The sequence below is a fragment of the Vidua macroura genome, chromosome 26, assembly GCF_024509145.1.
Source record: "Vidua macroura isolate BioBank_ID:100142 chromosome 26, ASM2450914v1, whole genome shotgun sequence".
In the NCBI taxonomy this organism is placed as follows: Eukaryota; Metazoa; Chordata; class Aves; order Passeriformes; family Viduidae; genus Vidua; species Vidua macroura.
Window position 1 is genome coordinate 5511814 of NC_071596.1, and position 14725 is coordinate 5526538.

Sequence of the window (14725 nt, forward strand, 5' to 3'; positions counted from 1 at the left end):
CACCTTAAAAATAGAACGCCCAAACCAAAGCCTTGGAAGTTCAGTCTCCAGTTATTATTGTTGTGGGGTTTTTTTGTGAATTGTGGGTTTTTCAATTTTCAGTGGCCCAAATCCCACCAGTTCTGGAGAGGAAAAAGGAGCTTGGGATTGCTTTGTGCCCTCCAGCCAGCCAGGGAGGGATTTTTTTTTAAATTTAAATCCCACCAGGAGTCACCTGCTGCCTCTGGATGGAGCTCAGCACTTCCAAAATCCCATTTTATAACCCCTATAAACTGATAATAATAATTATATATCATGGTGGTCACATTATATATAAAAATAATCACATTTTCTATTATTTAACAGCCAAATTAACTCACCAAACCCACACTATTGACAAGTTAGGTCATTGCCTTTGGGCTTTTTGCTCCCAATAATTGACATTAAAAGGAATTAAGGCTCCTGCATATCAAGGCAATTTTTTCCTATTTTTAATTTTTTCCTCCCCTCATTTTCATCCTTTTAGAAACCCAAAGGAGTTTTTCTTTTGGGTGCAGCAGATTTTTTTTTGGGATCAGCTCTGGCCACTGAGAGCAGCAAAGCCCAGCAGAGCTGGTTCCTCCTGGAGCAGGATTATTATTGAAGCTTTACTGATTGGAAAAAAAAAAAATCAAAATATACAGCAGAAAATGTTTATTTGGGTTTTTTTTGGGGGGTTTTTTTTGGTGTCTGGGCACTGCCAGGTTCGTTACACCTTTTTTTCCTGCCTGGAGTTGACATCACAAATGAGAGGAGCTCGCAAACAAACAACAAAAAGCAAAGCTCCTGCTGCCTGAAAGTTGAAATATTTTCCATTTCTCTGTTTTGAACTGGCCTCTGCCAAGTGAAGGACAAAAGTCAGAAGGAGGAAAATGTTATTTTTCAGCCTTGGAAGGTCAGGTTCTAAAAATAAGTGGAAAACATCTCCGGCCTGGGGCTGGGGTGAGAAAGGTTTCACAGGGGCTCCGATGCATTTCTGGTGTAAAAAATCAAATTATAGAGGAGATACAAGGAAAGCCTCCAAAAAACTCCTCATTTCCCTCACACTTTGGGCCTCCAAAGGTTTCTCTTCCCTGTTTTGAAATGCTTCCAGCCAGGGGGGTCCAGGCAGTGAAATCCCCACTTTTAAGGGATGCAATTCAAGCCCATTCCTCCTTTTTTTTTCATTCCCCATGGAGTCCAGGAGCAGATTTGGAAAACTTGCAGTGCAATTCCATGCTTTCCTAGGATCCTGGAATCCCAAGAAACCCCAATAAACCCCAATAAATATCAATAAACCACAATAAATCCCAATAAATCTCAGTAAATATTAATAAATCCCAATAAATCTCAGTAAATATCAACAAACCCCAATAAATCCCAGTAAATAGCAATAAACCACAATAAATCCCAATAAATCCCTGTAAACCCCAATAAATCCCAGTAAATCTCAGTAAATATCAATAAACTCCAATAAATCCCAATAAATATCAATAAACCCCAATAAATCTCAGTAAATATCAATAAATCCCAATAAACCCCAATAAATATCAATAAACCCCAATAAATCCCAATAAATATCAATAAACCTCAATAAATCTCAGTAAATAGCAATAAACCCCAATAAATCCCAATAAATCTCAGTAAATATCAATAAACCCCAATAAATCCCCATAAATCCCAATAAACCCCAATAAATCCCAATAAACCCCAATAAATCTCAGTAAATATCAATAAATCCCAATAAATCCCAATAAAAATGATGCTTGGAAGCCCAACCTTACCTGAAAGAACCATCCTGGTCCCAAGGTGCCAGTCCCTGTCTTCCTCTGCAAGGTGGCCCAGCCTTGCCATGGCTCAAATTCCATAAAGGGGGAAGAAAACAGCTGGAGAAAGAAAGGACAGAGTGAAAAAAAATTAGGGGTGAAGTTAAACAAATTAAGGATGAAGTTAAAAAAAAATAGGGGGTGAAGTTAAAAAATTAGGGGTGAAGTTAAAAAATTAAGGATGAAGTTAAAAAAAAATTAGGGGTGAAGTTAAAAAATTAAGGGTGAAGTTAAAAAAAAATTAGGGGTGAAGTTAAAAAATTTAAGGATAAAGTGAAAAAAATTAAGCATAAAGTTAAAAAAAAATTAAGGATGAAGTGAAAAAAATAAGGATAAAGTTGAAAAAAAAATTAAGGCTAAATTGCACAATGGAGCTGCTTCCAGGTTTAATTCACTTTGCCGCTGATTGAATGGAAAAAAAAAAAAAAGCATTAAAGTGATTTGAAAAAGGTTTTTAATGCCTTGATTTCCTGAGGAATTCCGAGTTAGAGACACAAACCAGACTGCAGCAGGCTGGGGCTCCTCAAAGCTGTGACAAAGCACAGCCCTCAGTGGATTATTCCATGGGTGGCTGCTCTTCCCATGGATTCATGGATTTATTTCCAATATTTGCATCACTCTGGGTGTTTATCTCCCATAATCGCTGCTGCTGCTGCTGTCCGTTATTAATTAATTGATTAATTAATGTCCCCAGGTTGGCAGCAGCTCTGAGGGGATCCTTTTGGAATCTGTTTGTTGGGATTGTTTTAGCAACGGATGAGAGCGGGGTTTGAACACGATCAAGCTGGGAAACCCTGTTTGTGCAGGCTTTTAGAAAAGGATTAAAATAAAAAAAAAAAAGCAGGATTTTTGTTTTGTCTGGGAGCAGAAAGGTGGGGCAGGAAGGAGGATCCTGCCTCCAGCTGCAGTCTCCAGCTGTTTCCACGGAGTATTTTGGGAGTTTGCAGATGGAGCATCCGAAGTGTGAAATTCTGATTTCTTCGCGGGGTTTCTGATGGATCTGCTCCCGGTGAGGTGGCTCAGGCTGCTCCCACTCCAGATCACAGAACTCCAGGCTGGTTTGGCTTGGAAGGATCCCAAATCTCGTGGAGACCCTCCAGGTGGGGTATGGGGTCACCTGCAGCACATCCCGGGAATCTGCTGGGGAACAGCAGGAGGTGACAGCAGTGACCAAGGGCTGTCCAGACCCAGGGATCCCGGATCCCCCTGGACCTGATCCTGCACTAAACCAGGATCCAGGAGCTCTGCTGGATCCCAGATCTCCTCCGTGCCCCCCAGCTCGAGCCCTGGTGCCAGCAGGGTCCTGCCCTGTGGCAGGACCATTCTTCTCTCTCTCAGGATTTTTCATAGAGGTGCACAGAGAGAAAGAAAGAGAAAACAATTCCTATTTCTGCTCCTTGTTTTTCCCATGTGGAATGTGTTTGGAGGATTGTTTACCTGGGGTGATTGCTTGGTTGGATTCTGGTGAGGATTGTTTGAGCCTGGTGGCCAATCCAATCCAATCCAATCCAATCCAATCCAATCCAATCCAACCCAATCCAATCCAGTCCAATCCAGTCCAATCCAATCCAATCCAATCCAATCCAATCCAATCCAATCCAGTCCAATCCAATCCAATCCAATCCAATCCAATCCAGTCCAAGCCAATCCAATCCAATCCAATCCAATCCAATCCAATCCAATCCAATCCAATCCAATCCAATCCAGTCCAACCCAATCCAATCCAATCCAATCCAATCCAATCCAATCCAATCCAACCCAATCCAATCCAATCCAATCCAATCCAATCCAACCCAATCCAATCCAACCCAACCCAATCCAATCCAACCCAATCCAATCCAACCCAATCCAATCCAGTCCAATCCAATCCAATCCAATCCAATCCAATCCAACCCAACCCAATCCAATCCAATCCAATCCAATCCAATCCAATCCAATCCAATCCAGTCCAACCCAATCCAATCCAATCCAATCCAATCCAATCCAATCCAATCCAATCCAGTCCAATCCAATCCAATCCAATCCAATCCAATCCAGTCCAATCCAATCCAATCCAATCCAATCCAACCCACCTGTGGCTGGACTCTCAGAGAGGGGCACGACTTGTGAGTTAGTTAGATATGGGAGTTAAGAAAAGTGGGTTTGTACTTTTAGTATCTTCCTTTAAATAGTACATTTATGTATTAATAAAGAATTCATTCAGCCTTCTGAGCTGGAGTCACACATCAGCATTTCCCCCCACTGGGGTCACCTGCATTTACAATTCTGTCCCAGCAGAACACCTGGGATCATCTGGGCCTGGCCAAGCCGAGGCCAGGAGGCCAAGGGAGGTGCCCTTGTGGGGTCTGGGTGTCGAGGTGACCCCGAGAGTGTAAAAGTCCTTTTGTTCCCCAGCCCGAGCACCCAAAGGAGTCTGAATGCACAGGATCAGCTTCTCAAGGTTGTTCATTTCCCTTCTCTAGAACATTCTCTCTCTGCCCTGCTGAGCTCTGTCCAGCAGCTCAGCCATGGCATTCTGTCTGCCCTCAGGGCAGTGTTCACATTTTATACCCAAAACTCCGTGTGCCGTGGTTACAATAACGTGCCAATGTCTGTCATTGATGTTGGACAGTGTGTCTGTGCCTTAAACAAACAGAAAAGTGTCACCAGCACAGCAAGACATGGAGGGCAAGGAGAAGGAGAAGAAGATCAGGACACGCCCAAATCCCTTTGAACCCCATTCTAAAAAGCCCCAAAATTCTACTTTTCCACCCTGTGTTAACTCAACTACCACACTGCTCAAACCCTTGTGGTTTGTAATTCCTCACACAGAGTTGGCAGCTTTTCCCACGGGCTAAAATGGAAGGCACAGGTGGTTTTGACTTGGTGCCAAGGACCCTGAGCCCCCTGCCAGGGTCTCAGCCAGCCAGGGCAGCCAGAGGGGTGTCCTGGACTCCCACAGTGCCCCAGACTCGCCCCCCACCCCTGGCAGGGACAGAGGGTGACAAATGCCAGGGGAGGCTGGGGTCGGGAGGAGCTGTGTCCCATCCTGCCCGGGAAGGAGCCCTGCAGATGGGAATGGGAATGTGGGAATGTGGGAATGTGGGAATGTGGGAATGTGGGAATGAGCCAGAGCCACCCAGCACCATCCATGGCGCAATCCCAGCCCCCGGAGGGCGCTGAAAACCCCGCAGGAAACGGCCTCGCATTTTTTCCTTCGCTATTCATGGTGTTTTCTAGCAGGGATAATAAAAGATTTCGAGCTCTGGATTAGGCTCATTGGTAACAATGAGCTCCTCTTCCTCCAGCAGCCAGCGGGAGCTCAGACACGCCGAGGAAACCGGGAATAATTAACTGGAATTGTACTGGAAAATCGGGGAAGGCTGAGGGATGTTTTGTCTGAGAGAGGTGCAAAGCGATGAGAGAGCGAAGCCATCGCTGCTTGCTGGGAATTGTTGGGACTTTAATGCCCAGAGTCTTCAGCTTTTCCCACTAAAAGTCCTTTGGCTGTGATCTCCCTTTCTTTTTTTGGGATTTTCTCCTGAAAAACACTTCCCAGACTCATAATGACAATAACACAGATTTACTGCTCCGCGTTCCCAAAACTCCCTGGGATGGCAGAGCTTAAAAACAAAAGCTCTTCGAAGCAGCCTGGCTTTTCCTTTTCCCCTAAATGATGCATCCCATTGATCTCTGTGGTCAAAGCTCCTGAATTTTGGAAGCCAGGGGTCTCCAGGCAGGAGTAAACAGGAATTGGCTCCTCGCAGGCAGGACTGGAAGTGCTCAGGGCTCTGAGATCACGGTGGAGGTGGGCAGACAGCACGTCCACGCTTTAATAGCTTTGGGACCTCTCTTTGGGAGCATTGAGCTGGCTTTGAACGCGTCCCAAGAATTATTAACTCCAAAGGAACATCTGGCACTGAGCCCTGGACAGGCAGAGCCCTGGAGCTCAGGGATCCTGGGGATCTCCTCGCTGCTGGAGCTGCGCAAAAATTCGCATTTTGTGTAGGGAAAGTGGCATTTCTGTGACCCCAAGGGTGGCTCGGATGAGGATCTGGTGTCCTCAGGTTGCTGCACAGCTGGGGGCATCCAGGACAGAGCTTCCATCTCTCCTTTCCACAGGGAGGATCCCAAGGAACCTGACAACATTCACCCCTAAAAACAGGGACAGGGAGCACAGCCAAATCCAGGGGGAAAGGGAAATATTTGGGTTGGAACTCCAGAGAAAATCTTGTTTTTCCCAGGGAGCTGAGGAATGGATCCCCTGGAGATGGAGCTGGGCACAGCCCCCAGGGAAAATGGGGATGAGAAGTGGGGAGCTGGGAATTTCCCAGGAGTTGTGGCCACGCTGCCCCCAGAGCTGCCCTTTCCGTGGGCATCCCAAGGGAACTCCAGAGATTTTCCATGCCAGGGCTTTTCTTAAGGAAACCTGCCCAAATCTCCTGAACACACAGCAAAAACCAACTTCTAATTAATTAATTCCAAATTAATGCCACTTCTCTTGCCTCTTCCTCTCACTGACTGCAACAGGGGCTGGGTTTCCCCTCCAAATTTTCCCTTTTTCCATTAAAAAAACCCTCAACAAATCCAGCAGGAAGATATCTGGGATAATTTAACAGCTGGAAAAAGGCAAACCCAGCAATCAGGTCTTTTCAGGACACCAGTGATCAGAGGTGCTCTGTACAAATGATTTTGCAGCCAGCTCTTGGCAGGAGACAGAAACCTTTTCCCTGCTGGAAATGAGATTTCAGTTGTAAGGAGAGGAAGAAAGGATCGATCACTGTGTGTTAATTCCCTTTCTCCCAACTGGAAATACTGAGTGGGACAGAGAAAAGGGGGGAAATAAATTGATTATTGAATGTAATATTCTCTGCCTTGTCTCAGGAAAAGATTAAATTCACTTAAATTCACTTAAATTCGGTTTTAATAGGAGTCATTTAACACTTGTGTGAAGAAAAAGGGCTTTTTCTTATATAGGAAAATGGGGGAGAAAACCTCTCTGAATTACAATGAGAACTCTCCAGGACAGATGGGGTTTTTTGCTGTGGAAGGGGGAGATTTGTGAAGGACACAAAGAAAAGAGGGGTAGAGGAAGCACCAGCAAATTCTCCACGTTGTTCTTTGAAGTGGTCTCGTTGTCCTTTGGCAAAATGAGAATCTTGAACAAAAAAATGGATTTATTATCAAATTCTTCCTCTTGTGGGGGTGGTGGAGCAGAGCTTTCTCTAGATCCTTTTTGCCTGTCCCCCTTTCAGCTGATATTTCACCCCCAGCACACCAGAAGGAAGTTTTCTTCCTCAAAAACTGCTTTAAATTCCTTTGGGAACTGCTCCCAAAATCCCAAGCACGGGAGGACCCCAGCTCCTGGGGGCTGAGCAGAGAGGGACAACCCCAGGACAGCCCCTGGTGTGTGAGTTCCTCACCCTGTGCCCCCTTCCCAGGGATTTCCTGAGGCATTCCAGAGGTTCTCCAGCAAGGATAATGCTGGCTGTGAGCAGGATGAATGCACAGAGATGCTCTGGGCATGGGCAAGGACAGGGACACCCTCAGGATTCCTCACCCTCTCTCCAAAGAGAGATTTCCTCCAATAAAAAGATGGAATTTCCAAATAAGAAAGAGAGGAAATTCCAGAAATAAAAACCTGCAGCAGTTGGGGAACAGTGGGAAACGCTTCCATGCAGGAGAATCTTCTCAGTCTGGAGCTGCAGCTCCTTCCTGAAGGTAATTAACAAATGTAAGTCAAAATAATTCATTAAAGAGGCTCAAACAAACAGCTGCACTCGTGGAAATGCTCATTTCACCCCCTCATGGCTTTTGGGACAAGCACTGGGCTCCCAAATCCATCTTTTTCCTGGCTCCCACCCCCTCAGCTCCCCTTATCACCCATCTCTTCTCTCACACACGTTTTATTTTGCTCAGCTTTGAGACATTACAGATTCTTGGCCCCATCTGCAAATGGTGCTGCTTTGGACATCCTCGATGAGCTCAGAGGAAAATTCAGCATCATCCAGGCTCTGGGGTTGTTTTGGGGTTTTTGGTCACTTCCAGAGAAATGGAAAAACGGCGTGTGCAGGCTCACAAGGGATGGGAAGCTCTCCAGAAAAGAAGGAGGATGGAGACTGACCCAAACCTCTGGAGTTTTCCAGAAAATCTCAGCCCCAGAAATCTCCCAGGAATGACCTGGCTCTGGAGAGTGCTGGCAATGCCTTCTCCCGACCCCACCCAGAGCTGAAAAACAGCCTCAAGGGCAAACCTGCCCTTTTTCCATAATAATTTTCAGGTTTATGGGCTGTGGAGAGATCCAGAGTCAGCCCTTGCTTCATCTGAACTGCTCTTCCTACCCAAAAACCGCGAGGGCACAGGTTTGGCCTGACTGTGATGGTCCCAAATCCCTTTAATTTGAATTCCAGATGGAGACCACGTCAATCCTCTGCATTTTTGCAGTGTTCCCTCCATAAAATTCCAATTCCTTTTGGCCAGCACAGGGCCAGGCTCTTCCCTGAACTTCCCCTCGAGCCAGAGCACGTTGGGTGCTCATCAACAGCCAGAGAAATACCCACCAGGAGAGAGAATTCCAAGAGCTCTCCCTAAATTCCAGCTGCCTCCTGGACATCTCTGCAGCCTTGGAGTGCTTTCTGCACAAGCCATTCCTGCACCACTTCTTCCAGGAAAAGCTCACGGGATTCCAGGAACCCCACGCCTCAGGTGGAGAAACGGGAATGACAAAAGCAACTTTTTCTGCTGGCAGAGTTGAGCGTCCCGGACACAAAAGGCAGCAAAAGCTGCTGAGAGGGCCGAGATTTCCCAAGGAAATCAAATATCCAGGCATGGCTTGGAGAGGAGAACTTCTGGATAAGAGGAAAGAACAAGGCTAACCCTGTAGACTCAGCAAAATCTGATCTCACAGCCTGAGCTCATTCCTGGCTCCCAGCACAGCGGGAAGAGAAGTTGTTCCTGGGGAGCTCCAAGTCCTAAATCTCCTGCTAAAACAGGAGCTTTTTGTCATTTCCAGCTGCAGGTGCCCCTTCCTCTGCTTGCTTTGTTGGGTTTTTTCCTCCCCAGCTGAGGTTTGTGGTGGAACAGGGAACGAAAAAAGGACAAAATGTGCGAGGCTTTATCCAAGGCTGACCAAGCCTCAGCTTTCTATGGCTGGATTAGTGGGAATTCATTTAAAACCCCATGGAAAGGGCTGATCCTACAGCCTGGCCTGAGGGTGAGCCTCCCTTTCAGCCCGTGAGGGAGAAACCCCACAAAGCAGTTTTTAGATGGCATTTTTGATGTCCAAACCATAATGGAACAACATCCCTTGGTTGTTTCAGCCTTTTGGCCTCCTCAGGCAAGGAGGTGGATGCAGATTTGGGCTGGATTTGGGTTAAATCCCAGCAGAAGAGCTCGGGATCACTCTGGGATCACAGTCTGGGGTAACAACAATCCTTCAGGCTGTTCCTATGCTCCAGGATTTGGCTTCTGACTTCCAGACAGAGGAGTGAAACCCCTGTCCAGGGTTTGAACATCTTCCTCCCCTCCATTTCCTTGGAATCTTCATGCTCATAGAAAATTCCAGGGTTTTTATCCACCTTGTTTCAGGGTTATTCTGATCTGGTTTTCCACCATGACCTTCCACGCTTTGGACTTTCCATTTTGCTGCAGTTCCTCCCCACCCTGGCTGCTGGCCCCAGGCTCTGCTTGCCCAAGCTTGAACATTATTTTTCAGCTGAAATGACATCATGGCTGAAGTGCTGTTTAAAATTATTGCTCTCCAGACCTCCCTCACATCCCCTTTTGCAATCCCCTCTTCCAGCAAAGCCATGCTCTCATCTGGAGCCAGGAAGGGTGGCCTAGAACTGGAATGTCTTGTCTACATCCATTCCAGGACTTCTGCTCTGCCCTCATCCTATAGCCAAAAAAAAATTCCAATTGAACATTTCAATTTTTTTAATAACACTTGCTAACAACTCCATAAAAATAATTCTGTGTCCTGGGCCCTCTCCACATGACATCAGGCTCATGGATTTCTGGGCCAGGCTCCCGAGGCCGTTTGCAAACTTCTGTTTGCTCATAAATCAAGGCCAGCGGTGCCGTTTTTAGCAAACCCAGCCCCAGTTCAGAGTTTCCAGACTCCTCCATGGGTTTGTGCTGCCACAGGCCCTGCTCAGAATCCAGCAACTCCACCAGGCTCCGCTTCCATCAGAGCACCTGCAGCAGCCTCTGCAACGCCAATCCCTCCTCTGCTGGTGACTCTGGAGGGAACAGCATGGAAAAAGGCCTTATCTCTGAATTTCCGTGGCCTTTGCAGTGATCATTCCCTCCTGTCCAGCTGGCTGCCCTTCCCAGTGGGAACTCTGCCTCCTCACACAGCCCACGGAGCAGGCAGGAGGCTCCGGTGGCTCTGGAGGAGCGGCTGGGCCCGGGCCAGGGAGGTGCTGAGGTGTTTCCATCACGATCCTCGCCCGGCCTGAGGCGGTGCCAGGACCCTGCACCACCAGCGTGGGGGGAGGATCCCTCCCCAGGCTGTGGAACCACGTGGAAAAAGGGGGAAAAAAAATCATCCTTGGCAAAGGGAGCAGCTGGAGGAGTCCTGGACATCGGTGGGATGAGGGGAAAGCTCGGCAGCACGTAGGGGCTGCCAGAGTTCAAGGGTCCCTCTGTTTGGGGGTGTTGGTGCCCTCGTGGGATGGGGATGTTCCCCTGTGGGAATGTGGGACAATCTGGGAGCCCACAGCCCCCTTGATCTTGTCCCAGGCTGTTTGATGGCATTCCTGGGTTCATTTCCAAGCAACTCCCGACTTCTGGGAAGGCCTCACAAAACTACACTGGGAGCATTCACAGCCTGAGGGCAGCCCTGGCTGGATTCCTCCTGAAATCCACAGAATTCTGCAAGGAAAACATTCCTTCCCCCTTGCTAAAACCATCCCCCCAGACACGACAAACACAGCTCCTTGGAAGGCCTTCCACGATGGCAAAACAACTGCAACACCCAACGCTTCTGGGTTCCCTCAATTCTGTTTGATTTTTGGTCAGCAAAAATGAAAAAAGCAACTTCAACTTGATGAAACATCACCAGTTTTTCCTATAGCTGTGGAAGCATAAATGACTTTACACTCCTTGTTTTCCAAACTTGGAGTATTTGCAAGGAAAAGATAAGGCCAAGCTGGGCAAATTTAACATCAAAAGGGACTGAAAAGGAAAATTCTTCAGGGATGGAGGCCAGAAAATGAAATTTTCCTGTTTCAGGGCATTTTTTGGGTGAGGGTGTTTGGTCCTGGAGCCCTCCTGGAAGTCCTGGTGTGGCCAAACACACCTTGGACACGTTGGGACACTCAGCCAAACCCCAATTATTGATTCCTTGCATTAAGAGCCAAATTAAGATTTCTCCACAGCAGGAAAGAAGGATTTCCTTGGGAGGATTTATTTTCTATGCAGAGAATGTAAATATGTTATTCCCTTACACCAAAAGCACAGAAAAAGCCAGGGTGGGACTCCAAAATTCTTGATTTTGAAGTGATTTTTTCTTTGAAGACACAAACCCATCCTCAGGTTTAACCCTGAGCGTTCTGCCTGCCCCAAAATTAAAAACCTGCATCAGCACAAAATCAGCTTGCCACCACACCAAAAACCTGCTAAAACTGCACACAATCCCAAATTTCCACGGGATAACCTGGAAATGCCCCGTTTGCCTGTCTTTCTGGGGAGGATCACCAGCCCCACACACACACCCCAGCCCTGTGGGAAGCCTGGATTTTCCATTACTCCACAATCACCTCCATCTGCCCAGGAAAGCTGCCAGGAATCCCAACAAACAGGGACATTTTGGAGCCCATCAAGAGCTCCACATTTTGTTTTTAAGCTCAGCTCCAACAACATCTGCTTTGGAGAAATCCCTTTTTTTTTTTTTTTTTTTTTCCCCCCCAAGAGCTGTCGGTGCCCCTTTGGAAATTGAGGATTTTTAACAAATCTGCTCCTTCCAGAGGCAGCTTTAATAGGGAACAGATCCTCCCAAAGATCTCCTCGAATAAATTCAGGGATTCCAGCATTTTTTTCCCCTTGGATTTTAGGAACTCTTGGCTTTTTCTTAGTGAGTTTTAACTTCACATGGTGATTCTGCAGCTAAACACCTACAAAAGGCACAAGTTCTGCCCATAAAAAGCTTTTTTTTCCCTACATTAATTCCTTGAATCCAGCTCCTGTCCTGTTCTTTCAGCTCTTTTCAAGGAAAGGGAATTTTAACACATTTTTGGAGGGAAGGATGTCAAGTTTCCCACTGAAACTCAGTATTTTTAGTTCTTATTTTAATATTCAACCCCAATTTATTGGAATTTATTTATTTACTTATTTATAGCATCCATTTGGAGCTGGTTTAGAGCACCAAGTTTCATTTCCTTTTCATCTCCTGCTGTTATCTCTTACTATTTATCTTTTATTATCTGTTATCTTTTATTATCTGCTATCTTTTAATGTCACTCACCATCCTTAATTTCTGAGAACTTTCTTCATTCAAAATCCCTGGATTTTGGCCAAAATTCTTCTCCTCCTTTTCCTTCATGGAGTTACATCCCCGTGACTTGTTCTGGGAATATTTATCCCAAATTAAATCTGCAGGTAAAGCAGAATTAATCAGAATTATCACAAATTGCTGAAGGATAAAAGCAAAAAAAAAAAAAAAAAAAAAAGAGGAAAAACCCTATTCTGTGAATCTTCCCCACTGAAATCAGAGCTGGATTTGCATTTCCTGTTGCACTAAAGTTTCTGGGAAATGAAAGAAATTCTTATATTTATTTAATAACACTTTTTGGAGATGTTCTTAGCTTGTGAAAGCATTCTGGGCATTAAAGGGCTTGGTAAAAAATATAAAAATAAATATAAAATTGGGAATATACAATAATATAAAATATAAAACTCTAAAAATATAGAAATACAAGAGTGTAGAAATAGAAATAGAAAAATATAAATATAAAAGAATTATATAAATATAAAAATATATAAAATTGACCACTGTGTCCCAGCACTCAATGGACTATTTAATGTGATGTTAAAATGCTGTCAAACAAATGTAAGACTGAAGTCCATAAAGTTATAATTTTTTAAAAATAATTTTCCTTTTTTTCCTCTAATTTTCCTTTTTTTCCAGCATTTTTCTCCCAATCCCAGCCTGCCCAGCCAGGGCTGGAAGTGAAGCTTTGCTGCCATTAAGGATGAATCAACTGCAGAGCCCTAAAAATCCACTCTGCATGAATTCATTCCAGGGCATTTCAGGACTGGGATTTTTAATTCCACAAGAGCCCAGGAAATATTCAATATTTACTTCAGGGGCTTTTATGGGGCCTTTGTTCCATGCAGGAATTTTACGGGATCTGGGATTTCCTGGCATTTGCATCATCAGCTGTTAATTAGTGAAAAATTCCCTGGGAATAAACAGAAATAGATCCCCAACCTCCACAAACAAAAATTCCCCGGGAATAAACAAAAATACCTCTCCAAACCCACAAAATCCTGTGGGATTTGTTGCTCCAGGATGGAACAAAATCCCAGCCAGCCCAACCTCTCCCTGTCCTGACATTCCAAAGGGAAAAAGCTGAAGGAAAATCAGGGAAAAAAAACCAAAACATTTTAACTATTCACATTTCTTAGCCATTATCTGTGAAGATTTTTTTCAGGATTTTATGGGATGAATTTAGGATTTTAGGGATTTTGGAGGATTTTATGGGAGCTGTAGGAGTGCTGTGATCCCAGAAATTCCCAAACAAAAGGGAAATGTGTTGCTATGTTCCCACCTCGAGCTGGTCCTTGGATTCTTTCTTTCCCAGCTCCTTTTGCTTTCCTTCTGTGTCCCTCTCGTGGTAACTCAGGAGAAGTGGCCCAGCTGCACTGGAAAAACTCATTCCCAATTTTTTTTTCCTTAAAAAAAATAATAATAAAAATTATTTTATTGGGATTTTGTCAGCATTGAGAATATTTTTATTTTTAATAAACCAGATTTTTTTTTGTTATTCTTTCATTTATTGGTATTCAGGTGTGGTGAAATAAGTAAAATTTTAAGGGATTTTCATTTGGGGTTTGTTTTAAAGGAAAAAGGGAAGAAAAAGGCAAAACACAGAGAGAGAAAATGAAGAAAATGGAGCATTTGGATGAAATTCTTTATTCTGAAAGGCACTGGAAGAGATTGGTGTGGATTCTCCATCCCAAGGACAGCTTGGAACAACCTGGGATAGTGGGAGGTGTCCCTGCCCGTGGGAATGGATGGGCTTTAAGGTCCTTCCACCCCAAACCATCCTGGAATTCTGTGATTTTTTTTAAACCCCCTGAGCACTAAATAGAAATATGTGACCAGAGCAGGGGGGAGATAAAGCAATGAATTTGGTTCATCAACATCCTGGGTGCATTTATTGTCCTTAATGAACATCCTGGGTGCATTTATTGTCCTTAATGAACATCCTGGGTGCATTTATTGTCCTTAATGAACATCCTGGGTGCATTTATTGCTCTGGGTGGGAGCTTCCCTTGAGCTCCTCCCTCCCCACCTGATCCCTGCTCCACCCTCACTTCCCCCTAACCCGAATTGTTCCGTGCCAGGATAAAAATATCCCATTTTTCCCCCCGTTTTGGCCAGCCTGGGCTCCATTGGCTGTGCCCCCCCTCACGTCACGGGGCCCTTCCAGCTTTATCTCCATGGCTGGGAATTCCTGGAGACCAATCCCATCCCTGCCTTCCCCTCAGAGCCCCGAGAGGAGGAGGAGGAGGAGGAGGAGGATGCCAGCAAATCCCAGAGCTGCTGGGCTCTGGAATTCAAATCAGGTTCAAGGAAAGGCCTCTCCTTATTCCCAGGGCTGGGATTTCTCCCCAGCACCTCCAGCTGCTCGGGTTTGTCACTCCTCATCAGCACCTCGCTAATCGCCCGCACCTCGTTTAAAATAAGAATTCACTCA

At 45.4% G+C, this 14725-nt stretch overlaps 1 long non-coding RNA gene across 3 annotated transcripts; it reads right to left on the reverse strand.

The window, feature by feature from the left end:
- Positions 1 to 4888: 4888 nt before the first annotated feature.
- On the reverse strand, positions 4889 to 13690 carry LOC128819417 (uncharacterized). Of its 3 annotated transcripts, none has more exons than XR_008440694.1 (3): positions 13574 to 13690; positions 12268 to 12395; positions 4889 to 9696 (listed from the first exon to the last, which is right to left on the reverse strand). It is a non-coding gene; the product is annotated as an uncharacterized LOC128819417 (long non-coding RNA). The 3 variants fall into 3 exon arrangements; XR_008440695.1 differs by having other exon boundaries at positions 4889 to 8650; positions 12268 to 12435; XR_008440693.1 differs by having other exon boundaries at positions 12268 to 12435.
- Positions 13691 to 14725: the final 1035 nt, after the last annotated feature.